The sequence below is a fragment of the Triticum urartu genome, chromosome 4A (assembly GCF_056163025.1).
Source record: "Triticum urartu cultivar PI428250 chromosome 4A, HENAU_Tu73, whole genome shotgun sequence".
NCBI lineage: Eukaryota > Viridiplantae > Streptophyta > Magnoliopsida > Poales > Poaceae > Triticum > Triticum urartu.
In genome coordinates, this window is record NC_141876.1 from 223,986,021 (window position 1) to 224,013,012 (window position 26,992).

The window sequence follows — 26,992 nt, forward strand, 5'->3', positions numbered from 1 at the left end:
TATCAGGAGACGCCTCCATCATCCGGCGACTCTACCGGCTCAAATGCCTGTGTTCAAGGTTGCCCAATGGTAAGTACTTCAATTTGTTCATAAATAATGTGTAATGATATACTCATAACCTCTTGTAATCTTGTCACAGAGGCATGGCCAAGGAGGGGAACAAACAGAAAGACCCCATAGCTGCTGAGACGGAGAGGCAGGTGCTAGAGGCCCCTGAATCTTCAATTCAAACCCCTGATGATCTTGCCAACGACCTGACTCCGCAAGCTGACACTGTCGTCTTTGAAGCGATGAATTCTGAAGTAAATCCAGCTGCTAGTCATGACCCGCCAAGCCCTAAGCTGCCCAGCCTAGCCAAGATAACTGAAGAGACCCCCCTTGATCATAATTCTGATGATGTGACAATCATTGGGACAACTCACACAATGCTAGGAACCTCAACTGTGCTAGCTAAGCATAGTACTAAGGAAGAGTCTCCTTCCTTAGAAAAAGGCAAGGCAAAAATGGACCTGGAGAGCTACTCCTCCTTTAGTGCTGGCGACGTGTATGCGGGCTATTTGAGCCGCCTCAACACAAGTCGAGACATGGAAGCTGGGCTAGTTCAACTTATGAAGCAGAAATATGAGGTATGGAACCATCCCTTTCCTCTTTTAGCCTTGCTGATATGCTTATATCCCTAGTAGCCCCCAATTATAGAGTATAGGAAAAGTAATGAGTATACTTTAGACTTATCAAAGTTTCCAAAGTGTAGCCCCCAAGGGCTGGCTTAACTCAACAAAGTAAAGCCGGGACTTACAGTCACTGAAAGCCAAATGTGTAGCCCCCAAGGGCCGGCTTAACTTTACCAAAGTGAGCCGGGACTTATAGTCACTGAACCAAATATGTATTCCCCAAAGGCCGACTTAACTTAACAAAGTGAGCCAGTGTAACACCCACGATGCAGCTATATCTCCCACGTGTTGGAGCACGACTTAGAGGCATAACCGCATAGTAGGCATGTTGCAAGAGGGGTAATCTTTACACATCCCATGTATTGAATAAGAAAGGGATAAAGAGTTGTCTTACAATCTCAACTTCACACAATACATAAATATAGCATTACATCATCCAGAATACAATCAAGGTCCGACTACGGAACCAAATAAAGAAAGACAACCCCAAATGCTAGATCCCCGATCGCCCCAACTGGGCTCCACTACTGATCAACTGGAAATGAAACAACACAATGAACACGATCTTCATCGAGCTCCCACTTGAGCTCAGTTGCGTCATCTGCACTGGCATCATCGGCACCTGCATCTGTTTGGAAGTATCTATGAGTCACGGGGACTCAACAATCTCACACCCTCACGATCAATACTATTTAAGCTTAAAGGTAGGAAAGGGTAGTGAGGTGGAGCTGCGGCAAGCACTAGCATATATGGTGGCTAACTTACGCAAATGAGAGCGAGAAGAGAAGCAAAGGACGGTCGAGAGGCTAAAAGTGATCAAGAAGTGATCCTAAAGCTACTTACGTTAAAGCATAACACGAGACCATGTTCTCTTCCCGGACTCCACCGAAAAGAGACCATCACGGCTACACACGCGGTTGATTCATTTTAATTAAGTTAAGTTTCAAGTTCTCTACAACTGGACATTAACAAATTCCCATCTGCCCATAACCGCGGGCACGGCTTTCAAAAGTTCATAACCCTACAGGGGTGTCCCAACTTAGCCCATCACAAGCTCTCATGGTCAACGAAGGATATTCCTTCTCCCAGGAAGACCCGATCAGACTCGGAATCCCGGTTACAAGACATTTCGACAATGGTAAAACAAGACCAACAAAGCCACCCGATGTGCCGACAAATCCCGATAGGAGTCGCACGTATCTCGTTCTCAGGGAACACCGGATGGGCAAGACGTCGGGTTGGCATAGACCCTGGTTGCCCAGGGGGCGCCGGACATCGCCCAGTTTGGACCAACACTCGAAGGAGCACTGGCCCGGGGGTTTAAAATAAAGATGACCCTTGAGTCTGCAGAACCCAAGGGAAAAGGATTAGGTGGCAAATGTTAAAACCAAGGTTGGGCCTTGCTAGAGGTGTTTTATTCAAAGCAAACTGTCAATGGGTTCCCATAACACCCAACAGCGTAAGGAACGTAAAATCAAGGAACATAACACCGGTATGACGGAAACTAGGGCGGCTAGGGTGGAACAAAACACCGGACATAAGGCCGAGCCTTCCACCATTTACCAAGTATATAGATGCATTAAAGTAAACAAGATATAATAATGATATCCCAACAATAACATGTTCCAACAAGGAACAAACTCCATCTTCACCTGCAACTAGCAACGCTATAAGAGGGGCTGAGCAAAAGCGGTAACATAGCCAAACAACGGTTTGCTAGGAAAAGTGCGTTAGAGGCTTGACATGGCAATATGGGAGGCATGATATAGCAAGTGCTAGGTATCGCGGCTTAGCAATAGAGCGAACAACTAGCAAGCAAAGATAGAAGTGATTTCGAGGGTATGGTCATCTTGCCTGCAAAGTTATCCGAGTTGACGAAAGCTTGATCCTCGTAAGCGTACTCAATGGGTTCCTCAATCACGTAATCATCTCCCGGCTCTACCCAAATCAAGAACACAAGCAAAGGAAACAATAATCAACCACGGTGCAATGCGTAAGCAACATGATGCAAAATATGGCATGATATGCAGGATGTGATATGCAATGCATGTGCGTGCTTCGGAAGGGAAAATATGAACAAGGCATCAACTTAGCAAACCAATTGTGCCACTGGAAAGATGAGATGATTTCGGTCGAAATCGATATAAAGATCACCGGAATCGGATGCACGGTTTGCAAATGGCAAGCAAAACAATAATGGCACAATTCTGCGATTAACAGCACGGTGCCATCTAAAATGCAACAAGAATCTAAGCTACTACACCCCAACATAGCAACAAAGCACATGGCAGTGATCTACTCAAGATGCTTGACAAAAATGAACACTGAGCTACAGATAAATCACACAATAGCAGGTTCAAACAAGCATGGCAAAAGTGCAAAATATATCACCATCACAGACTTTGTGAAAATACTAACATGCCAGGAATTAACATCAGGAAGCAATGTTTAGAGCAAGATAACAACATGCTAAAGGAACAGAACATATGAATACAAGGCATGGCATGAATCTACTCAAAGCATAGAACAAACGTCCCTTACTGACCATAAGCCAAAAAGGATCAGGAGATATGATGGCACCCATGTAAACATAGCAAGTTTCGTTAAGAGATTCAGACTTAGCAGAAAACTGGGCATGGCATAAACAGAATTATGAAGGTATCTTTGCAAGCTCGATTAACTCAACACAAGGCATTGCATGAAAAGATAAGCATACTACCAGCAAGAAGACATGATCATAAGGCTAACCATGGCAAGAGCAAGTACATAGCATACATGGATCAACTACAACAACCTTGGAAAAATTGATTAACATGTAAACAATCTGCCAGGAACATTTTATAGCAAAAATAGAGCAAGATTCAGTCATGCTAGGGCACTCCAAAAATACAAACAGGGGCATGGATGGATAGAGCACAACCATATGTCAAAATCATCCTTACTGAACATACTCAAAAGAAGTATGGATCTCACTGTAGCAACATGAATACATGACATAAAAATAACAGCAGGGAAATGACTTAGTGAAATTCGAAGTCCCGGAAATCAGCAATATCACGAGAGCTACCTTGTGCTAGTCACCACATTGATCACAAAAATACATGGCATACACCCCTATAAAGATGGCATGACATAGACCAGAACACATGTAGAGCTCATGCCCATATGCAACACACAATAATTGTAGCAAAAATGACAAATGCTCATACGCTACTAAGAATCAGCACCTAACATTTTATAGCACTCTTGCATCAATGATTTGGGCATGAAGATGGACTGAAACAAGCCTGGCACAACGGAATGAAATGAAGAGCACATCATGACGAACATTTTGATATATAGCATGCACAAAACGGAGCAGCACACACAAAGTTATGGCATGTAGCGACCTGACCCGAATGGATCAAGTCTCTGTGCTTAAGTGTCATCCCTGGATCGGTATGCTGACACACACAGTACTCGAAGGATTTATAACAGAGGTAAATCACATGTATAAAGTAACGTAAAATACTATTACCTCAATCCATATAGCGGAAGCAACAAGGTTGTGGATTCCCATCAACACCAACGGCAAGGTTGAGTGTAGAAATCGTAACCCTAACGTATCACTTACTCGTCGTAAGAAACCTACAACATGAGACGTTGCAGCCCGAAACGGGTCAATACATTGAATGTACTGGCAAATTCACACCATAGAGAAAATGATAAACAATGGCTATCACTACATGCATATATGGCTGGTGGAAAAGCTCTATGGTTATAAGGTTTTTGCGTAAAGCCAATTTTTCCCTACTGCAAAGGAATAAGATTAATTACTATCATGGTGGTTGTTAAACATTGAGAATGGTTGACAGCATTCTCAATCCCAATTAAGTAACATCATTAAAACCCAACAATATTCATTTAAAGTAACGTGATGAGATCAACAGGATAATCCAAGAACTAGATACTCAAGATGTCCATAACCGGGGACACGGCTAATCATGATTAGTTTATACACTCTGCAGAGGTTTGCGCACTTTTCCCCACAAGACTCGATCGCCTCCGTTTGGTTTCTCGCACTACAGGGTGTTTGAGAAACGGATGACCGAGACATAGTTTTTCAGAAGCGCTAGCACCTTACGATCGGGTAGACCGTACCACCTACATCCCCTACATCTGCTAGTCTACCACTCTAAGAGTTCGCACAACTTAGTCAACTATGCCAGAGCCCATAATGGATTGTGGCTGCACACGGAAGTTTCTAGTATGAATAATCTCATGATCCCTTTGAGCCTGGGTGGTGGTCCAAAAGAAAAACAGGCAAGTCGTGGAAACCCCAGGTGCCTCAATCCACCCAGATGTGTGTTTAAGTTGCCACCTTAGATAAACCATTAATTATCAATCTCACATCTGTCATGGATTTCACTCACCCAATCCACGTCAACTAGCATAGCATGGCATAATAAGCAAACGTAGAAGTAACTCCCAAAGGTTTGATAATAAACAGGTAATAGGTACTACCTCATCTACTTCCCATCCCACAAGTTAATTAGATCCTAATCATGCAATGTGTGAGAATTGATCTAATGCAATAAAAACTGGGTTGTAGAAAATGTATGATCAAAGTGTGAACTTGCCTGCAATGTTGATGAAGATGATTCGCACTGAAAACTCTTGATAGATCTACTCGTCACACTCCGGTCAATCTATCGTCAGCAAGCAATAGTAACCACACATAAGCAATCACTCAAAAGATCAAAAAGATCGAAGAAGACAATTTGGAAACATCAAAACCAAGAAAATAGCTCTTGCAACATAAAACTATTTCTAACAATACCAAAATTATGTGAATTTGGCCTTATTAGAATGTTTAGGTCAAGAGCTTCGATTTGCAAAAAGAATCAACTCAAACGGAGTTACGGATAAAAAGATATGATCAAAACAAGTTTGAATTCAAATCTGATCTAATTCAAATTTTAAAATTTTTAAAAACATGTTTGGGATGGATTACTGGATAGAGGACATCATAACGAAGAAGTGGGCGTTGGTTTCGTTGGATTTGGACTAACGAGTAAAAAGTTATGGCTATTTGAAAAATCAAGGCCAAGTTGTTTTACGGAAGAAAAAAAATAGATACAGGCTAGGGTCTAATGTATAAATACGTAGACTAATTGATAATCTAATTATTTTATCGTATTAGTCAAAAAAAAATAAACTACGAAAGTATAAGAAGAAAAAAAACAAAGAGATATACCTTTATAAGGCAGACAAAAGATGACTTTGGAAAGAAGAGAAATTTTTTAGAAGTCGCGCCGGAGAGTAGAAATATATTTTTCTTAAATGAATCTAGTCAAACCAAAATATTGATTTAACCCGAATCGGATGATTTTTGGAGGCTCTATGGGTCTATATTTATTGGTGGAAAAGAGGTTTAGAGGTCAAAGGCTAGGCAATGTGGGACTAAACGTAGACGAAAATATACGAAACAGAGAAGAAAAGAGACGGATGGGCCTAAAGGCCTTCGGCCGGCCGCAGCGTGCGCGGTGCAGTTTTTTTTTGAAAATTCGGCCTAAGAAAAAAAAACTGAAAAGACTGGCTGGGCCTGGCCCATATAGGATAAAGAAAAAAATTAGGACGCCCGCTGGTACTTTGATGCGCACGTGGGCGACAGTTAGCTTCAGGCGCGCGCGCAGTTTTTTTTAAAACAGAATGAGATAAACTAAAAAACGAAAATAAAAATAAAACTTTATATAGGCATATTATGTATCAAAATTTTTAGAAATAGATTTTCTACAAGTTGAACATTTTTATAATGCCAAATAAAATCCACAGTAATTTAGATAATTCAAAGAGTGCTTCTGGTCTAAAAAAATCCAATAAAAATCATTTTAAAAATACCAAAATGATTTCAAATTAATTTTTCTCCAATTTTCTGTTGTAGGGAATCATGTTACCCTAATTTCCATATATTTTATTTTTGGAGAAAAATAATCTGAATAAAACTCAAATAAATCCAAATTGAAAAATTAATTCCAAAAGGACTTGAAATTGATCCTTTGAAACTCCCAACTCATATTTCATAATTTGAAGAAGTCATTTTATCTTCTCTCGTGAAAATCATTGAGTTGCATGAAGTTTATGAATTGAAATATTTCCAAATGAAATTCAATTATTTTCAAATACCCTTTCATTTAATTTTTTAAATGGAAAAAGTCATATCATCTTCGCTCAAGGGTTTTGTATTTGAAAATAATTTGAATTCATGGAGATCAGAAAGCAAATATGAAAGTTTGGGAAAGTCCTTTTATTCCCTCTCATTTAACTTTCAAAAAGTTTCGAATTCACTCACTTTCAGACAATCAAACAATCAATCAAATCAATCTATTTATTATAACATTCCAAAATTTAGAATTTTGGGATGTTACAAACCTACCACCCTTAAAATGAATCTCGTCCTCGAGATTCGGAGAGGCTAGAAAGAAATAGGTTAGGGTTGGGGTCTCCTAAAAAATCCATCAATCGTCTCCGGGGTCTGGGGTGCTACCACCCTTAGAAGCATGGTTACAGCTCCATCGAAACTCATATACTTCATCCATATTGTTAACAATGTTGGTCTTCTCAAATCCTCGGAAAATTCCTTCTCTGGCTCTTCCGGTAGTGGCATAACCTTTTCCTCAATTCTTCTGTCCTTTCCTCTTGGTAAGGTTATTCCGAGATTGGGTCTTCTTAGCTGACGGGTCGGGCGCCAAAACTAAACAACTATCGATATCTCATGGTGGTCAACAATTTATGGTTTCTCCTACAGGAAATGGGTCTGGGTTGATCCTCACCGTATAACCTACGGTTGGCAAAGCTGCCTTGTACAAGGGAAAAATTCTTATACCATTCTAAGGTTTAAACAAGGTTTTGATCGTCGTCTCTCCACTATAGGTAAGTCACTCAGATTTACCATCCCATATAGCAAGGCGAATAATAAGAGTAAGTCGGTATGGTGATCAATCCATCCCGCACCCAAATCATTACCTTGTATATGGTTTAGCGAATCTCGCATTGTAACACTCGGTCATCCTCACAAGCATTGCAGAATTTCTCTCGTCGACGAACCAAGTTCGGAATAATCCATTGATTCTGCAAGCCAGACAAACATCTATCGTTCCTTCACAACTCTCAGGTTTTGCGGAAACTCCTATAAAATCGTCTGTCGACAAAGGTATATCCACTTCCAGGGTTTTTCCTTCAGCAAGAATGTGCTTGCTTCTTGGCAGGTCCTGGGGCCTGTGGGTTATGGCACACCTCATCACTTGTAGTCCTTGAACTTATCATTGGGCAACTGGTCATTATTCCAACTTCCAACTTCCTAGTATTCTTAAATCCATCCAATTGTACTATCTTCCTTCCTTCTATTGGCACCAAACTAGGACATGATTACTCAGACTCATCATGGAGTTTCCATTGATCCATATTTCTGACATCATACCTCCTTTATATCCAATAGTAATTCATCTCTTCATCCTCGTGGGATATCCCTCATACCGAGATAAAAACTTATACTTATGAAGTCCATATTCCACTTCATGGAACATCATTATCCTTTCCGCGGTCAAGCGTCCTTACAAGGGAATATTGGCCATCTCTGCATGGCACTTCTTCAACTGGGAAACGTGAAACACATCTTGAACTCCTGACAGTCCTTCGGGTAACTCAAACTTGTAGGCCACTTCTCTCATACGCTCCAAAACTTGGTATGGTCATACAAATCTCGGGGCTAACTTTTACCTTAACTCCAATTCGTTTAACTCCTCGCAGAGGGAACACATGAAGACATGCTCTGTCTCCAATTTCATAGACTACCTCCTTGAGTTTTTGAGTCTACATAACTCTTCTGCCTGGACTAAGCTACCTTCAGTCTATCTCGAATCAACTTAACATTCTCTTCTGACTCCTTTGATCACCTTTGGTCCAAACAACTGACGGTCTCCAACTTCATCCCACATACTCTTGGGGCATCACACATATCGAGACAAAACTCGTATTCATTTTTGTCCGAAATCCACTCAGTGGAGTATCCTTATCTTTTCCAGGGGTCAATGGTTCTTACAGGGTACTACCACCCTTAAAATGCATAAACCTTCCATAGACCATATTTCTCTTATCCTCAAAAATGGTTAAAATCCTTCTTCATAGAGTAACAACTCATAAAATCCATATCAGTACCAACGATGCTACTTTATTCATTCTCAAATGATTTCAATCTCTCGCCTCTCCATTACATGTCTCAACTCAACACCTCAATATAAAAGAAAATGTTCTCACTTCTACTACTCCATTTCTTTTGTTGCAAACTCAACTATCTAGCGCAAGTTTCCTTCTCCTTTGGGCATTCTCTGGCAAAGTGCCCTGCTCCATTACAACTAAAACATATTACTTCTGAAAAGTATCGAGGTTTCCTTTTTGGGCAACTGTTGAGGTAGTACCCTGACTCCTTGCACCTGTAACAGGTGATATGACTCAGGTCCTTCCTGGAATCCAATCAGTTTCTCTTCCTGGACTTTTCCATTCCAATCAGGGCTTCTATTTCCTGTGGGTCATACTCTATTTCCTCCGTCGGGAATTCTACTAGATCCCCATTCATACAATTCTGGGAGATGTGTCCTTCTTCTCCACATGAATAGCAAGACTTGGTGCAGGGTTTAATTGGTTCTTCTTTGGGTGTGTCCTCCACCTCTTCTTTCATCACAGTTTCTTCTAAAATTCCCATAAGGGCTCCTTTCATTGCTTATTTCTTCTGTTGGATGGTTCTTTATACCAAGGGGTAAATGTGACACTGAGCAGGGTAGTGGGTAGTCCCTTCACACAAGAAACAAGTAATTTGCCTAGTTGGGCATTCTTCAACTGGGTGACTTCCTTCACAATTAGGGCATTCATCCTTGTGTTCTTTCTGGGTGTGTCCGATTTCTCCACAAATCTTGCATGCACCATGTTTCTTCATATCCTTTCCATAAGGTTTCAACTTATGGGACACAAACCGAGACTTTGGCAAAGTCAACTTAAATTCTTTCCAAGTGGTTACTCCTTGCCATCCATTCATGGTTTGGTACATCCTCCACCAAGTAGCAGCACCTCTTTCAAAGCACAGAAGAGCATGCTGGGTCATATCATGTCCAACTATAGGGTTATTCTCCATGTGATCCTCCATGTTCTGAATCCATCGGTCTGTCTCCAACTGACCCATCGGTCCAGAAAATACAAGCTCATCTCCATTCATCCTCTATTGGGTCCAAGGGTTTTGGGGTGAGATAAGAGGGATAGAGAGGGATACACACGATACAAAAAATGGTTTTGAAAAGATAGATTTTATTGTGGCTGTCGGAAAAACAACAAACAAATGACAGCTCACAATCGTCGCGTCTAACGTAGGTGTATAACCGGGGTTTGGTCTTCTAAGGTCAACGTCGCCAAACTCTTCAAGTCTTGTTCATGCCTCCAATGGTTTCTTCCGGTCATACTTGTCCTTCTCAAGTCCTTTTGCCAGCTCATCTTTGCTGACGTAACATCCTTTAATATTCCGTAGTTGCATTTCAAACTTCTGGTTTCAACATCCTTCACATGAATCATGGTCATACTGTCCTTGTCAAAATACTGCTTCTTTTAGGTCCATCTTAACTTCTCAATGTAACACTCCAGATCCTGGTGATACACTAGCTAAGGTTAACTTCACCTCTTGCTAATAGATGCTCCATCAGCCTTCTACCATCCAATCCTTCCATGCATATACATGTTTAACTCAGCACGGTGACAATAGCATAAGCGGGAGATAACTTCATGGATAGCTGTGTCTCTGCTCTTGTCATTTCCATGAGCTATCATTCCATAGTTGATATCTCCTGCCTTAGGGTTTTCTTGACAAATCCTTGAGTTCTTAACTCTACATGCTCCGGTCCTTCTCCGATACACCTTGATCTCGGGTGTTGACAACTTCCATAGTCTGCCAAGTTCCATAAGGGTAGCCTTCCTAGGTCATATAAATCTGGGAATTCTTCAGAGCCTTCAAATTCTACTTGTCTTCGGTCTTCAACCATTGTAGTTTCCATTATTCAGATGCACAGAAAATACTCTTCATTCCGAAGTGGTCTTAGTTGTCCGATATCTTGTACTTATTGGAGTGGTCTCATCAGTCGAATCCTCGTCTGGTCAAAAGGGGAAAGGGGTATGGTCTAACTAAAAGGGAATATTTGAATAAGCTCAGAAGAGAAGAGAGGTAAAAGATCTTTTTGAAAGGGAAAGTTGTAGAGAAAAATCTTTGTTATGGGCTTGCCAGTTTCTAGGATCACGTCCTACAGTCAACATGTGCTCTGATACCATCTTGTAGCGACCTGACCCGAATGGATCAAGTCTCTGTGCTTAAGTGTCATCCCTGGATCGGTATGCTGACACACACAGTACTCGAAGGATTTATAACAGAGGTAAATCACATGTATAAAGTAACGTAAAATACTATTACCTCAATCCATATAGCGGAAGCAACAAGGTTGTGGATTCCCAATCAACACCAACGGCAAGGTTGAGTGTAGAAATCGTAACCCTAACGTATCACTTACTCGTCGTAAGAAACCTACAACATGAGACGTTGCAGCCCGAAACGGGTCAATACATTGAATGTACTGGCAAATTCACACCATAGAGAAAATGATAAACAATGGCTATCACTACATGCATATATGGCTGGTGGAAAAGCTCTATGGTTATAAGGTTTTTGCGTAAAGCCAATTTTTCCCTACTGCAAAGGAATAAGATTAATTACTATCATGGTGGTTGTTAAACATTGAGAATGGTTGACAGCATTCTCAATCCCAATTAAGTAACATCATTAAAACCCAACAATATTCATTTAAAGTAACGTGATGAGATCAACAGGATAATCCAAGAACTAGATACTCAAGATGTCCATAACCGGGGACACGGCTAATCATGATTAGTTTATACACTCTGCAGAGGTTTGCGCACTTTTCCCCACAAGACTCGATCGCCTCCGTTTGGTTTCTCGCACTACAGGGTGTTTGAGAAACGGATGACCGAGACATAGTTTTTCAGAAGCGCTAGCACCTTACGATCGGGTAGACCGTACCACCTACATCCCCTACATCTGCTAGTCTACCACTCTAAGAGTTCGCACAACTTAGTCAACTATGCCAGAGCCCATAATGGCTTGTGGCTGCACACAGAAGTTTCTAGTATGAATAATCTCATGATCCCTTTGAGCCTAGGTGGCGGTCCAAAAGAAAAACAGGCAAGTCCTGGAAACCCCAGGTGCCTCAATCCACCCAGATGTGTGTTTAAGTTGCCACCTTAGATAAACCATTAATTATCAATCTCACATCTGTCATGGATTTCACTCACCCAATCCACGTCTACTAGCATAGCATGGCATAATAAGCAAACGTAGAAGTAACTCCCAAAGGTTTGCTAATAAACAGGTAATAGGTACTACCTCATCTACTTCCCATCCCACAAGTTAATTAGATCCTAATCATGCAATGTGTGAGAATTGATCTAATGCAATAAAAACTGGGTTGTAGAAAATGTATGATCAAAGTGTGAACTTGCCTGCAATGTTGATGAAGATGATTCACACTCAAAACTCTTGATAGATCTACTCGTCACACTTCGGTCAATCTATCGTAAGCAAGCAATAGTAACCACACATAAGCAATCACTCAAAAGATCAGAAAGATCGAAGAAGACAATTCGGAAACATCAAAACCAAGCAAATAGCTCTTGCAACATAAAACTATTTCTAACAGTACCAAAATTATGTGAATTTGGCCTTATTAGAATGTTTAGGTCAAGAGCTTCGATTCGCAAAAAGAATCAACTCAAACGGAGTTACGGATAAAAAGATATGATCAAAAGAAGTTTGAATTCAAATCTGATCTAATTCAAATTTTAAAATTTTCAGAAACATGTTTGGGTTGGATTATTGGATAGAGGACATCATAACGAAGAAGTGGGCGTTGGTTTCGTTGGATTTGGACTAACGAGTAAAAAGTTATGGCTATTTCAAAAATCAAGGCCAAGTTGTTTTACGGAAGAAAAAAAAATAGATACAGGCTAGGGTCTAATGTATAAATACGTAGACTAATTGATAATCTAATTATTTTATCATATTAGTCAAAAAAAATAAACTACGAAAGTATAAGAAGAAAAAAAAACAAAGAGATATACCTTTATAAGGCAGACAAAAGATGACTTTGGAAAGAAGAGAAATTTTTTAGAAGTCGCGCCGGAGAGTAGAAATATATTTTTCTTAAATGAATCTAGTCAAACCAAAATATTGATTTAACCCGAATCGGATGATTTTTTAAGGCTCTATGGGTCTATATTTATTGGTGGAAAAGAGGTTTAGAGGTCAAAGGCTAGGCAATGTGGGACTAAACGTAGACGAAAATATACGAATCAGAGAAGAAAAGAGACGGATGGGCCTAAAGGCCTTCGGCCGGCCGCAGCGTGCGCGGTGCAGTTTTTTTTTGGAAAATTTGGCCTAAGAAAAAAGAACTGAAAAGACTGGCTGGGCCTGGCCCATATAGGATAAAGAAAAAAATTAGGGCGCCCGCTGGTACTTTGATGCGCACGTGGGCGACAGTTAGCTTCAGGCGCGCACGCAGTTTTTTTTTAAAACAGAATGAGATAAACTAAAAAACGAAAATAGAAATAAAACTTTATATAGGCATATTATATATCAAAATTTTTAGAAAAAGATTTTCTACAAGTTGAACATTTCTATAATGCCAAATAAAATCCACACTAATTTAGATAATTCAAAGAGTGCTTCTGGTCTAAAAAAATCCAATAAAAATCATTTTAAAAATACCAAAATGATTTCAAATTAATTTTTCTCCAATTTTATGTTGTAGGGAATCATGTTACCCTAATTTCCATATATTTTATTTTTGGAGAAAAATAATTTGAATAAAAATCTAATAAATCCAAATTGAAAAATTAATTCCAAAGGGACTTGAAATTGATCCTTTGAAACTCCCAACTCATATTTCATAATTTGAAGAAGTCATTTTATCTTCTCTCGTGAAAATCATTGAGTTGCATGAAGTTTATGAATTGAAATATTTCCAAATGAAATTCAATTATTTTCAAATACCCTTTCATTTAATTTTTTAAATGGAAGAAGTCATATCATCTTCGCTCAAGGGTTTTGTATTTGAAAATAATTTGAATTCATGGAGATCAGAAAGCAAATATGAAAGTTTGAGAAAGTCCTTTTATTCCCTCTCATTTAACTTTCAAAAAGTTTCGAATTCACTCACTTTCAGACAATCAAACAATCAATCAAATCTATCTATTTATTATAACATTCCAAAATTTAGAATTTTGGGATGTTACATGGCATGATGAACAGGGGCATAAAATAATGCAGAAAAGGGACTTAGTGGATTTTCAACCTCGCAAAAGTCAACGCGGGACGAGGATATCCGGGACGTGGGGAGGTGTTTGGTTCGACTCCTGGTGGATCTGGTCCACTCCGGCCGGATCTCACCGGAGACTCGATGACGACGACGGTGGAGGCCGGTGACGCGGTCGACGGGGTCTCCGGAGATGGTGGTGGTGACGGGCGGCGACGGAGGCGCAGAGTGCGCGGCGGAGCCATGGGAGGAAGCTGCTGCGGCCTGCGGAATCCGGCGAAGGGCGCGGCGGCACTGGGGAGCTGCTTCTGCCGGCGGAGTCCGGCGAAGGGCATGGCGGCGCTGGAGGCGGCAGCGAGCTTGCGCGGGAGGCGCGGCCTCGTGCGGTGAAGGGCGCTGACGGCGACGCGGGGAGCATCGGGACGGCGCCGGGGAGGCGTGGTCCGGCAAGGAGGTCGACGGCAGCGACGTGCTCCGGTCCCCGGAGTTGGTCGCCGGTGACGGCGCAAAGGCGGAGGGCGGCAGAGCAAGGCCGGCGGCCTCGGGCACGGGACGCGGGCGGCGGGGTCGGGCCGAGCGGGCCGCACACGGACTCGGCGGGACGTGGCCGCGGGGACGAGGGTAAAGGACAAGTGGCACAACGTGATTGGTCCGGCACGACGGCTGGACATGTCCGGACGGTGGAAGATTTGTCCGGCGGCGCGAGGTGGAAGGAGGTTAGGGTTTCATCCGCGAAAAAATGAAAGGGGAGGTGTTTATATAGGTAGAGGGAGGTAGGGATGTCCAAATGAGGTGTAGTTTTCGCCCACACGATCGTGATCGAATGGCCGAGAGGATGGAGGGGGTTTGGATGGGTTATTGGGCCACTTTATAGGGGTGTTGGGCTGCATCACACACCCGGCCTTTACGATTCCCCGGTTAACCGTTGGAGTATCAAACAGACTCCAAATGGCACAAAACATGACAGGCGGTCTACCGGTGGTGTACCAAGGCCACTTGGCAAATCTCGGTCCATTCTGAGAAAGTTTAACACCCGCACACGAAAAGAGGCAAAAGAGGGCGTTTGAGGACATAGGAGTGTCAGATTGCAAAATGGAGAACGGGTAAAGTGCTCGGATGCATGAGAGGAACACGTATGCAAATGCGATGCACATGGTGACATGATATGAAATGCATGACATGAAAAAAATGCTAAACAAAGACAAAAACCCAACCACGAAGGGAAAATCATATCACATCTCCGGAAAAGGCAAGAGTCGGAGTTACAAATATGGAAAGTTGTATCCGGGGCGTTATAACACTCCACCACTATGAGAGGATCTCGTTCCGAGATCTAGGATTTCACCGGAGGAAAAAAGGAGGAAGACAAGAGGTAAAACTAAGTTGCTTTTTTGACAAATGAGTGAACCCAAAGAACCTTGAGAGGTTAAACCATTTTGAGAAAAGAATACAACGGAGATGATCGAAGTTGAAAACACTCTGTTAGCAAAGTGGAACAAGGAAGAACAAATTCGGACAGCACTCCGGTTAAATGGAAGGAAACGAACATGATCTTGACAAGATGAGAGGATACTTGATGAAATCAAGAACACACTGCCTTTGGAACTATTGAAATAATGGCACCATGGGTGAGAAAGATTTCAGACAACACTCCGGTTGAGAGTGGAGGCAAAAACTTGATAAGTTGAGAGAACTTGAATGAAAACACGACACTCCGGTTGAATGGATAAGCAAAAGGAAAGAACATGATCTTTGACAACAAATGGGATGATGGGTCGAAGAGTGCAACATCACAATGCCCCCGGAAGAAATGAAAGAAATGAATTTACTGAATGGAGGAAAACAAGATCTTAAAAGAGCACGCTTACACGAGATGCTAGAATGGAGTTGTTGGAAAACCAACAACGAAAAGAGTAAGCTTGTTGTGGGCTTATGGAAAACATCTCGAAATCTTGTGGTGAAATTCTGCCACTAACGAAAAACAATAGATTCGATTGATATGAACAAGGAGAAGAGAAACTTATTTCACCGGGAGGATAAATGAAGAACTTGGGTCATTGATAAGCACCATAAATAGCAACAATCCTTAGGGAAAGCTTTAGGTGAAATATAACCCAAGATAACTCCAACAAAGAGATTAATGGATTTAAATACCTCATTCTTGACAACAAGTGAATCGTGAAACACAAAAGAAAATTGTCAAGAATGACATAACACCACCTCAAAAGATAAGATAGAAATAATTGCACTTCGGAATGCAAGTTGAAGATTACTTGAGCTCCTCTAAAAAGAATCTCGATGAGCACTTTGAGAAGGAATTAAATCCTTGATGAACCATCATGTAGATCCTCCATTAAGAACTCCGGTAATAAAAGAATGATCAAAAGGAAGTGAAAGATGAAAATAATAAGATTGAAGCCTTGCAATGATTAGATGGTGCTTTGAAGTGATATAATTGAAAGAGCTTGGATCTCCGGGAAAAGAAAAGATGGAACAATGAAATAAGAATTTTGATGAACCTCCGGAATAAGGAATTGAATTCACTTGATGAAACAAAAATAAGAATTACATTATACTTATCATTCATCAATTTAGATTGATGACAAGCAACGGACTTGGCATACTACTTATTCTTCTTGAAAAGATTGAAGAGAGATATAGCGCGAACTTGAGAAGGTCTTCAACGAACCACCGGTAGGATTGAAACAACGAATAAATTGATATGATAAGAAGGAAGAAAATCTTGAACGAACCATCATAAGAATTGAAAATGAAAGTAGCAGAGGCACAAATCACCTGGAAGAATTTGGAAAACAAATGAAGATACTTGAAGGAATTTAGATGCATGAGGACGAATAGATCACGAGCTGATTAGAGAATATTTGAATGATGCACCGGTAAGATTTGGAGAATGAGAGTTGAAAGCTGAGAATGAACAAACCAGAAATGATGAACTCCGAAGAATCAAACTGAAAAGACTCCTGAAATGCTCCGGATGGGTGAAAAGAATTCTCACAATCGAAAAACAATTATGAAGGACGACATCAAGCTAGAACCATGAATCTTGAAGAGAATGGTGCAAGATTTGGAGGAGAACTCTTCTTCGGTCTTCCAATGTTGAGAATGATGATGAGAACCACCATGAAAATTGATGAGACACTCCGGAACAATGAAGAATATAAATGTTGAACCAATGATGAAAATGTTTTGAAAGCGATCTTGGAGAAGGAATATGACCGATAATAATTCATTCTTACGTCAAACTTGGAAAAAGAATATGAGAATAACTCCGAAAAAATTAAAAGAGTCTGGTAAGATCCTGGGAAAAGACCTGTGGGTTAGGGCCCACTCAAAAGATACACCGTTGAACGATTTAAAAGATAGATTGCGCCGATTGAATTAAATGGCTTGAATGAGATAACATCCTCGAAAGAGCTTGAACGAAAGCAGAGTGGAAACATGAATCTTTGAGATATCAATAACATGATAGTTGATTAAGAAATCCGAATCCTTGAAGGAAAAGGGTGGGAGGGCGGCAAAACAAAGGCAACTTGGGATAGATGAAATGAGCACCGTTGAGAAGAACTAATAATTGATCTTGCGGATGGGAAAAATGATAGGATCATCTTGAAGAGAATCACACCGGTTGGAAAGAATTGACAAGACAATCTCGATAAACGAGAAGGATTAGTATTCACATAGGAATATGAGAACACCGCTTGGAAAAGGTATGGAATCAACACTTGACTTCGAAGCAACTCGAATACCACAACTGAAAAACAAAACAAAGGATAGGCTTGTAAAATAAGCCGGAAACAAACATATGATAGATCCCATATCGTATCATGTGTTTGTTGGAAAGATATCCTACGACATACTTGAATTCCCACTTATAAACTCCCGAAACTTTCTGGTTATGCAATCAGGTGTCGGGGATACAGGGGAAGCATAATATCTCACCCAAAACTAACAAATCCTACATCCAGCTCTATCCATCCTTCAACACATAACCAAGAAACCTTCGAAAATCATTTACCTCAACCTTCAAAAAGCATCCGTTATATGAGTTATGGCAATACTCTCGAACTCCCGCCCCAGTACTGGGTGGCGTCGAGGTTATCTCACCAACAACTGCATACAAGAGATTTTCGATGTCGGTGAATTCAGGTATTCCAGAACTACAACGATAAAATTGTGACGACAACACCTCGGAGCTCAACTCCCTGGGACACTGCCAGAACCCCTAAATGTCAAGAGGCACCAAGAACAATGTTCTCATCACAAAACCATCGAAATGATTCCAAGATACCTGCGTGATCCTAAATTTTTTTCGTGAAATTTGAGAAGAGAAGAGTCAAAACTCTACGTCAGGAGGCCTCACCAGAGCGACGAAGGGACTGAGGAGTAAAAAGAATCCTACTCTCCGATATATATAATCCTATAAGACTCAAAACATTTTTTTCTGGACTCAACAATGTTAGCGATTCGATCAAGCAGAGGGCTCCTAAGTCGGGGAAGGCTCTGATTACCAACTTGTAACACCCACGATGCCGCTATATCTCCCACGTGTTAGAGCACGACTTAGAGGCATAACCGCATAGTAGGCATGTCGCAAGAGGGGTAATCTTTACACATCCGATGTACTGAATAAGAAAGGGATAAAGAGTTGGCTTACAATCGCCACTTCACACAATACATAAATATAGCATTACATCATCCATAATACAATCAAGGTCCGACTACGGAACCAAATAAAGGAAGACAACCCCAAATGCTAGATCCCCGATCGCCCCAACCGGGCTCCACTACTAATCAACTGGAAACGAAACAACACAACGAACACGATCTTCATCGAGCTCCCACTTGAGCTCATTTGCGTCATTTGCACTAGCATCATCGGCACCTGCATCTGTTTGGAAGTATCTGTGAGTCATGGGGACTCAGCAATCTCACACCCTTGTGATCAAGATTATTTAAGCTTAAAGGTAGGAAAGGGTAGTGAGGTAGAGCTACGGCAAGCACTAGCATATATGGTGGCTAACTTACGCAAATGAGAGCGAGAAGAGAAGCAAAGCACGGACGAGAGGCTAAAAGTGATCAAGAAGTGATCCTAAAGCTACTTACGTTCAAGCATAACACGAGACCGTGTTTTCTTCCCGGACTCCACCGAAAAGAGACCATCATGGCTACACACGCGGTTGATTCATTTTAATTAAGTTAAGTTTCAAGTTCTCTACAACCGGACATTAACAAATTCCCATCTTCCCATAACTGCGGGCACGACTTTCAAAAGTTCATAACCCTGCAAGGGTGTCCCAACTTAGCCCATCACAAGCTCTCATGGTCAACGAAGGATATTCCTTCTCCCAGGAAGACCTGATCAGACTCGGAATCCCGGTTACAAGACATTTCGACAATTGTAAAACAAGACCAGCAAAGCCACCTGATGTGCCAACAAATCCCCATAGGAGTCGCACGTATCACGTTCTCAGGGCACACCGGATGGTCAAGACGTCGGGTTGGCATAGACCCTGGTTGCCCAGGGGCGCCACACATCGCCCAGTTTGGACTAACACTCGGAGGAGCACTCGCGTTGGGGTTTAAAATAAAGATGACCCTTGAGTCTGCAGAACCTTAGGGAAAAAGGCTTAGGTGGCAAATGTTAAAACCAAGGTTGGGCCTTGCTGGAGGAGTTTTATTCAAAGCAAACTGTCGAGGGGTTCCCATAACACCCAACCGCGTAAGGAACGTAAAATCAAGGAACATAACACTGGTATGACGGAAACAAGGGCGACAAGAGTGGAACAAAACACCGGGCATAAGGCCGAGCCTTCCACACTTTACCAAGTATATAGACGCATTAAAGTAAACAAGATATAATAATGATATCTGTCGTGGAATTGTCACGGCAGATGTCCTACAGCAAGGGCTTAGTCGTAGGGCCATCGCACTAGGAAGCTTAAAGGGGTTAATTGGGAAAAAGGACACGAGAGGGTTTTTATACTAGTTCGTCCCCTTACGATGAAGGTAAAAGCCTACGTCTAGTTGGGATTGGTATTGCTGGGGTTTCGATCACCAAGAGGCTCAACTCGCCGGCTTGGTTATCGATTTGTTGTTTCTTGCCCTAAGCCGCCACCGGGTCGTCCCCTTATATACATGGGTTGACGCCTGGAGGCCTACAGAGTCCCGGCCGGCTCATAATTGTGTCCAGCTCGGTGAATTCCTTTACATGCCTTTCTTTACAAGTCTTTCCTTACATACGACGGTTTACAATATCGGGCCTTAAGCCGCCCCAGGCCTTTGGGCCTTCTATAAGGTTTAATAAACTATCATCTTGAATGTTTCCCGGGCTTCTTATGTAACCCACCATTGGGGCTGACCCGGCCCCTCCTGGGCAGGTCATACTGATAGTAATATCCCCAACATTAGGCCCCAGGTTGACTTTGAACTTCGTTCTTGGTGAATCTTCAATACTTAGACAAAAATCCATCTTCTTATCTTCGCTGAAGTTGTTGTAACCCGCCGTGATGTCATCTTTTGAAAACACAAAAAACTTTCATGACATCATCTCCCAACGGATCTTTATATTTAATGTATCTCGAGAATCGAGGCGCCTGTGTAGCTGGATAACCATTATTCGGCTCTTCCATGATTTTCGCGCCCGTTTGTTCACATATTTCCCTTATAAATAGGCACACCTCGACCTTCTCATTTTCCTCTCTCACTCCATCTTCTTCCTCTCGCAAACCCCCTGCTTCTCGAGATCTGCCGCCGCCATGCCTCATCTCCATCTCCGTCGACTTTGGCCGCTGCATCAACCCGAACCGATCCAGAGAGGCCGCGGCGTCCTCCGCAGAAGACCTGCAACCGTAAGTTTTCTTTCCTTCGTTTCTCAGATCTGCATTAGGGTTTCCGAGCTCTTGCGTGTTCTCCATAGTTCATCGCAGTTCATAGTAGTTCTTCCACCGCAAGCCTTTCCTGATCCAAAAAGCTATATATATATGCTCCCGTGGTAGTGTTTTTGTACCTCTTCTTGATCCATAGATCCCTTTTTCGGATTCAAAGGCTGCTTTTAGAACTTACCAAATTCTCTGTACTAAAAATTTTAGGTCTAGAATTTTTTTCATTTTGAATAGCCATTTGATCTGAAATAATATCAAGCAATGTAGGAAACTTGTTTGCCTCCACACTTAGCTGAATTTTTGCCTTCTTCAAATATCTGTAGTCATGGCGGCTTACTATGCTGGCTTAATTTTCCTTATATGTCATTAGACCTTAACTAAGCCGCCATTACTTGTTTGCATCTTCATCACTTAACCGTCAATCTCACCATCAAACTAAACCGGCATATTGCTTTTCTTTTCAGTTCTTCATTGCCCATCATGTTGTCCAAAGCACCAACCATCTGTAACTGGTTTCCCTCAACCGTAACTGAGGAACGTTTAAAAGAGTTCTTCACCATAGGATTTCTGCCAGCGAAAAACTGTCATGTCTTACCGTGCTCCTGACTCGGAAGAAGAACGGCCCAACCCAAGAGACGACGAAGTGATCATTTTCACTGACCATATGAACCGCGGCTTCTCACCGCCCGGCTCAAAGTTCTTCAGGGAGGTCCTCCACTTTTTCAAGCTCCATCCTCAAGATATTGGGCCTAATTCCGTATCTAACATCTGTAACTTCCAATTCCTCTGTGAAGTATATCTTCAACAAGAGCCGACTGTGGAGTTGTTTAGAGAATACTTTTATCTGAACCGACAGAACGAGTGCACCAACGGCCTTAGCTTAGAGCTTGGAGGCATATCAATTCAGCGCCGACAGGGTGCCGTCTTCCCCCTCATTGTCTTACCAAGTCACCCAAAGGACTGGAACCAGACTTGGTTCTACTACCAGGACACTTCACCAGCAAACGAGAAGCCACTACCGGGTTACCTCCCCGATCGTCTTGACTCCAAGTTCGTGCTTCCTGATAAGCTTACTGTCGCTGAACGCAAGAGGCTGATACCATCCATCAAAAGGATCATTGCTTTGTTGGGGAACGGATTAACTGGAGTTGATCTGACCCATTGCTGGATCTCATGGCGGGTCATCCCTTTGAGCCGTTGGTCAAAGCTGATCTATGAGTATGGTGGAGGCCCGGATGACTCTCTTCATCACTGCCCCGTTCAATTGACAGAAGAAGATATTGTCTTAGTGCCAACTCTTCTGGTGAACGGGAAATACGAAGATTGCAGTGTCATCGGGTTAAACCCCTTCTGCCAGCTTAACCCAGTGCCAGAAGTAAGGATATTGTTATTTCTCTCCTTTGTATTTTCCCAGCCGTATTGTCGGTGTCAAAACCGGCGGATCTCGGGTAGGGGGTCCCGAACTGTGCATCTAGGTCGGATGGTAACAGGAGGCAGGGGACATGATGTTTTACCCAGGTTTGGGCCCTCTTGATGGAGGTAAAACCCTATGTCCTGTTTGATTAATATTGATGATATGTGTAGTGCAAGAGTAGATCTACCACGAGATCAGAGAGGCTAAACCCTAAAAGCTAGCCTATGGTATGATTGTTGTTCGTCCTACGGACTAAAACTCTCCGGTTTATATAGACACCGGGGAGGGCTAGGGTTACACAGAGTCGGTTACAATGGTAGGATATCTACATATCCCTATCGCCAAGCTTGCCTTCCGCGCCAAGGAAAGTCCCTTCCAGACACGGGACAAAGTCTTCAATCTTGTATCTTCATAGTCTAGGAGTCCAGCCAAAGGTATAGTCCGGCCATCCGGACACCCCCTAACCCAGGACTCCCTCAGTAGCCCCTGAACCAGGCTTCAATGACGACGAGTCTGGCACGCAGATTGTCTTCGGCATTGCAAGGCAGGTTCCTCCTCCAAGTACTTCATAGAAGATTTTGAACACAAAGGTAGTGTTCGGCTTTGCAAAATAAGTTTCCACATATTGCCATAGAGAGAATAATATTTACACAAATCTAATCTGCTGACGTATTCTGTAGCGTGACATCACACCACGACCAATTCTTTATTCGAATCGTTTTACTGTCCCACCTCAGCACGTTTAGCGAGGCGGTTTCCTTGGCATGTCTTGTTAAAGCAGAGATCGTGTCCCCTTATTCCGGGATTCTCATCAATACGGGTGTGGGTAACCCAACCACGCCATTGACTACGGCGCTTGGGAGATAAGCGAGTTTTACCAGGCTGGTGGGGGCGCATAGTCACGTCCGCCCATATAAGGGGATAAGGATCCACCTTTTCATCCACACCTTCTTCCTCCTTTGCCTATCCATTTCCGCGCACTCGAGCTCCAGCGCCGAAGTCCGCACACCCCACCTCAACCTTCTCCAGCCATGTCCGGAGCGGGAGGCAAGTGGATGGTCTCCTCCGTCACGGAGGGACATATCAAAAGAATGAGGAAGGCCGGATACTTGTCTAACGATATTGCGCACCGGCTTCCCGAAGAGGGGCAGCTCATCCCCACCCCTAGGCCCCATGAGAGGGTGGTGTTCCTCCCCCATTTCCTCCGCGGACTGGGCTTCCCTCTCCACCCATTTGTCCAGGGGCTCATGTTCTACTATGGCCTGGATTTCCACGATCTGGCCCCGAACTTTGTTCTCAACATCCCGGCGTTTATCGTCGTGTGCGAGGCTTTCTTCCGCATCCGCCCCCATTTCGGCCTATGGCTCAAGACTTTCAATGTCAAGCCGAAGGTGGTGCGCCGCACCCAAGCGGAGTGCGAAGGTGCCATGGTGGGCAAGATGCCCAAAGTCCTATGGTTCGAGGGCTCCTTCGTGGAGTCCCTAAAGGGGTGGCAATCGGGGTGGTTTTACATCACCGAGCCGCGCGATCCTGAATGGGTCGCAGCCCCCGAGTTCCGATCCGGACCCCCTACGCGGCTCGCCTCCTGGAAAGAGACGGGCCTGTCATGGGGTAAAAAAGGAGAGCTGACCGGACTCCAAACATGCGTGCAAACCCAGGTGGACAGGAAGCTCAAACTTGTCAACGTAGTCCAGGTTATGCTCATCCGCCGGATCCTCCCGTGTCAACAATGGGCTTTCAACCTGTGGGAGTTCGACCCGGCGCGGCACCGAACTCTGAGCAGGCTCTTCGCACGACGTACGAAGATGCCTGGAAGGTGCTTTTCAAGGGCGCCGAGGCCCCCGCATCCGCTACCGAGGATCGCGGATTTAGCACGCAGCATCACGCTTGTGCGGTAAGCTGCTTTTACCTTTTACAAGGTATTAGTTTTTCATAGTTTGACTCCATGCGGGATCTAAGCTCCCTTACCTTTGACAGGATTGGCAGGAGACGTCCGGACAGATCAACTGCCCGGCTCCTTTACCCGAAGGCCCAGCGGACGCTCACTTGGCGAAGCTGCTGGTTCCCGCACCCTACGTGGTGCTGGAGAAGAAGGCCACAGGGACTCGAAAGAGTGCCCGGCGCCAAGAGGTGTCAGATTCATCATCCGACGATTCCAAGGCGCACTCCTCCCACGAAGACGAGGAGGAGGAAGAAGAGACCTTTCCCCCTCCAGCGGGGGGAGGGAAGAAAAGGAAGGCCACCCCAACCGGGGAGGCCGAAGGGTCCAAGAGGGGGAAGACCCCTCCTCCGGACTACTCCACCAACGCCGATGACGGTGAAGAGGAGTGGCCGCACAGGGCCAAGCCCCTGGTGAGATCGTAAGTATCCGGATACCAGAGTGACTCATAGTATTCCCCTATTGCATAGCTTTTCCTTACGTCAAACATGATTGTGCAGTCCGCCCAAGGCCGGGCTCGATGAGTCGTCGAGCGGCACCTTGGATTTGTCAGATGTGAATTTGCTTCCGTCGGCTTCCTCCCCCACCCTACGGACGGCACCGAGGTGGCGTCCCAACAGGTTCCAAGCCAGGAGGAGGTGGTCCTGGAGGCGCCGCAAGGCAACCTCCCGGACTCCAGGCGTAAAGGGGATAGAACCCCCAAGGGCTCCAAGTTCGGCCTTGAGCCGTACATCGCGCTGGAACCTTCAATGGCTACGGACTCCAGTAGGCAGCCTCCTTCCAAGAGGAGCGAGCCTACCGAGCCGGTGACCTCCGTCCAACCGGAGGCACCGGACAATTTGCTGGAGACGCTTAACGGCGCCTCCATCGACGAGGAGCACCGCACTATTATGAGTGCGGCGATCCAGAAGGTTCAGTCCGCCAAAAGCGGGCTGACTGAAGCCTGTGCCAGCCTTCTAACAGGCTTTGAGGTAAGTAAAGAATATGTAAAAATATTACCGCATAGACAGTAGCCCCTGATTCTCTGTTCGGCGTTCGGAAAGAAAAGCCGAATAGAGGATATAATAACATTCGCAGGAGTCTAACATAATCAAGTCAATATGCGTATGCAGGCTTCGCTACTGGCCTCCGCCACACTGACTGCGGAGGTGTGTTGGGTTTCGTAGTAATTTCAAAATTTTCCTACGCTCACGCAAGATCATGGTGATGCATAGCAACGAGAGGGGAGAGTATGATCTACGTACCCTTGTAGATTGACAACGGAAGCGTTTGGTTGATGTAGTCGTACGTCTTCACGGCCCGACCGATCAAGCACCGAAACTACGGCACCTCCGAGTTCTAGCACACGTTCAGCTCGATGACGATCCCCGGACTCCGATCCAGCAAAGTGTCGGGGAAGAGTTCCGTCAGCACGACGGCGTGGTGACGATCTTGATGTACTACTGCAGCAGGGCTTCGCCTAAGCACCGCTACAATATTATCGAGGACTATGGTGGAAGGGGGCACCGCACACGGCTAAGAATATGATCACGTGGATCAACTTGTGCTTTTTCTGGGGTGCCCCTGCCTCCGTATATAAAGGCTCAAGGGGGGGTGCGGCCGGCCTAGGAGAGGCGCGCCAGGAGGAGTCCTACTCCCTCTGGGAGTAGGATTCCCCCCCCCCCCCTCAATCCTAGTTGGAATAGGATTCGCGGAGGGGGAAAAGAGAGAGGGGGGACGGCCCCTTCTCCTTGTCCTATTCGGACCAAGGGAGGGGAGGGGCGTGCGGCCCATCTTGGGCTGCCCCTTATCTTTTCCACTAAGGCCCACTTAGGCCCATATAGCTCCCGGGGGGTTCCGGTAACCTCCCGGTACTCCGGTAAAATCCCGATTTCACCCGGAACACTTTCGATATCCAAACATAGGCTTCCAATATATCAATCTTTATGTCTCGACCATTTTGAGACTCCTCGTCATGTCCGTGATCACATCCGGGACTCCGGACAACCTTCGGTACATCAAAATGTATAAACTCATAATATAACTGTCATCGTAACCTTAGCGTGCATACCCTACGAGTTCGAGAACAATGTAGACATGACCGAGACACGTCTCCGGTCAATAACCAATAGCGGAACCTGGATGCTCATATTGGCTCCTACATATTCTACGAAGATCTTTTATCGGTCAAACCGCATAACAACATAAGTTGTTCCCTTTGTCATCGGTATGTTACTTGCCCGAGATTCGATCGTCGGTATCCCATACCTAGTTCAATCTCGTTACCGGCAAGTCTCTTTACTCATTCTGTAATACAACATCCCGCAACTAACTCATTAGTTGCAATGCTTGCAAGGCTTAAGTGATGTGCATTACCGAGAGGGCCCAGAGATACCTCTCCGACAATCGGAGTGATAAATCCTAATCTCGAAATACGCCAACCCAACATGTACCTTTGGAGACACCTGTAGAGCTCCTTTATAATCACCCAGTTACGTTGTGACGTTTGGTAGCACACAAAGTGTTCCTCTGGCAAACGGGAGTTTCATAATCTCATAGTCATAGGAACATGTATAAGTCATGAAGAAAGCAATAGCAACATACTAAACGATCGGGTGCTAAGCTAATGGAATGGGTCATGTCAATCAGATCATTCAACTAATGATGTGATCCTGTTAATCAAATGACAA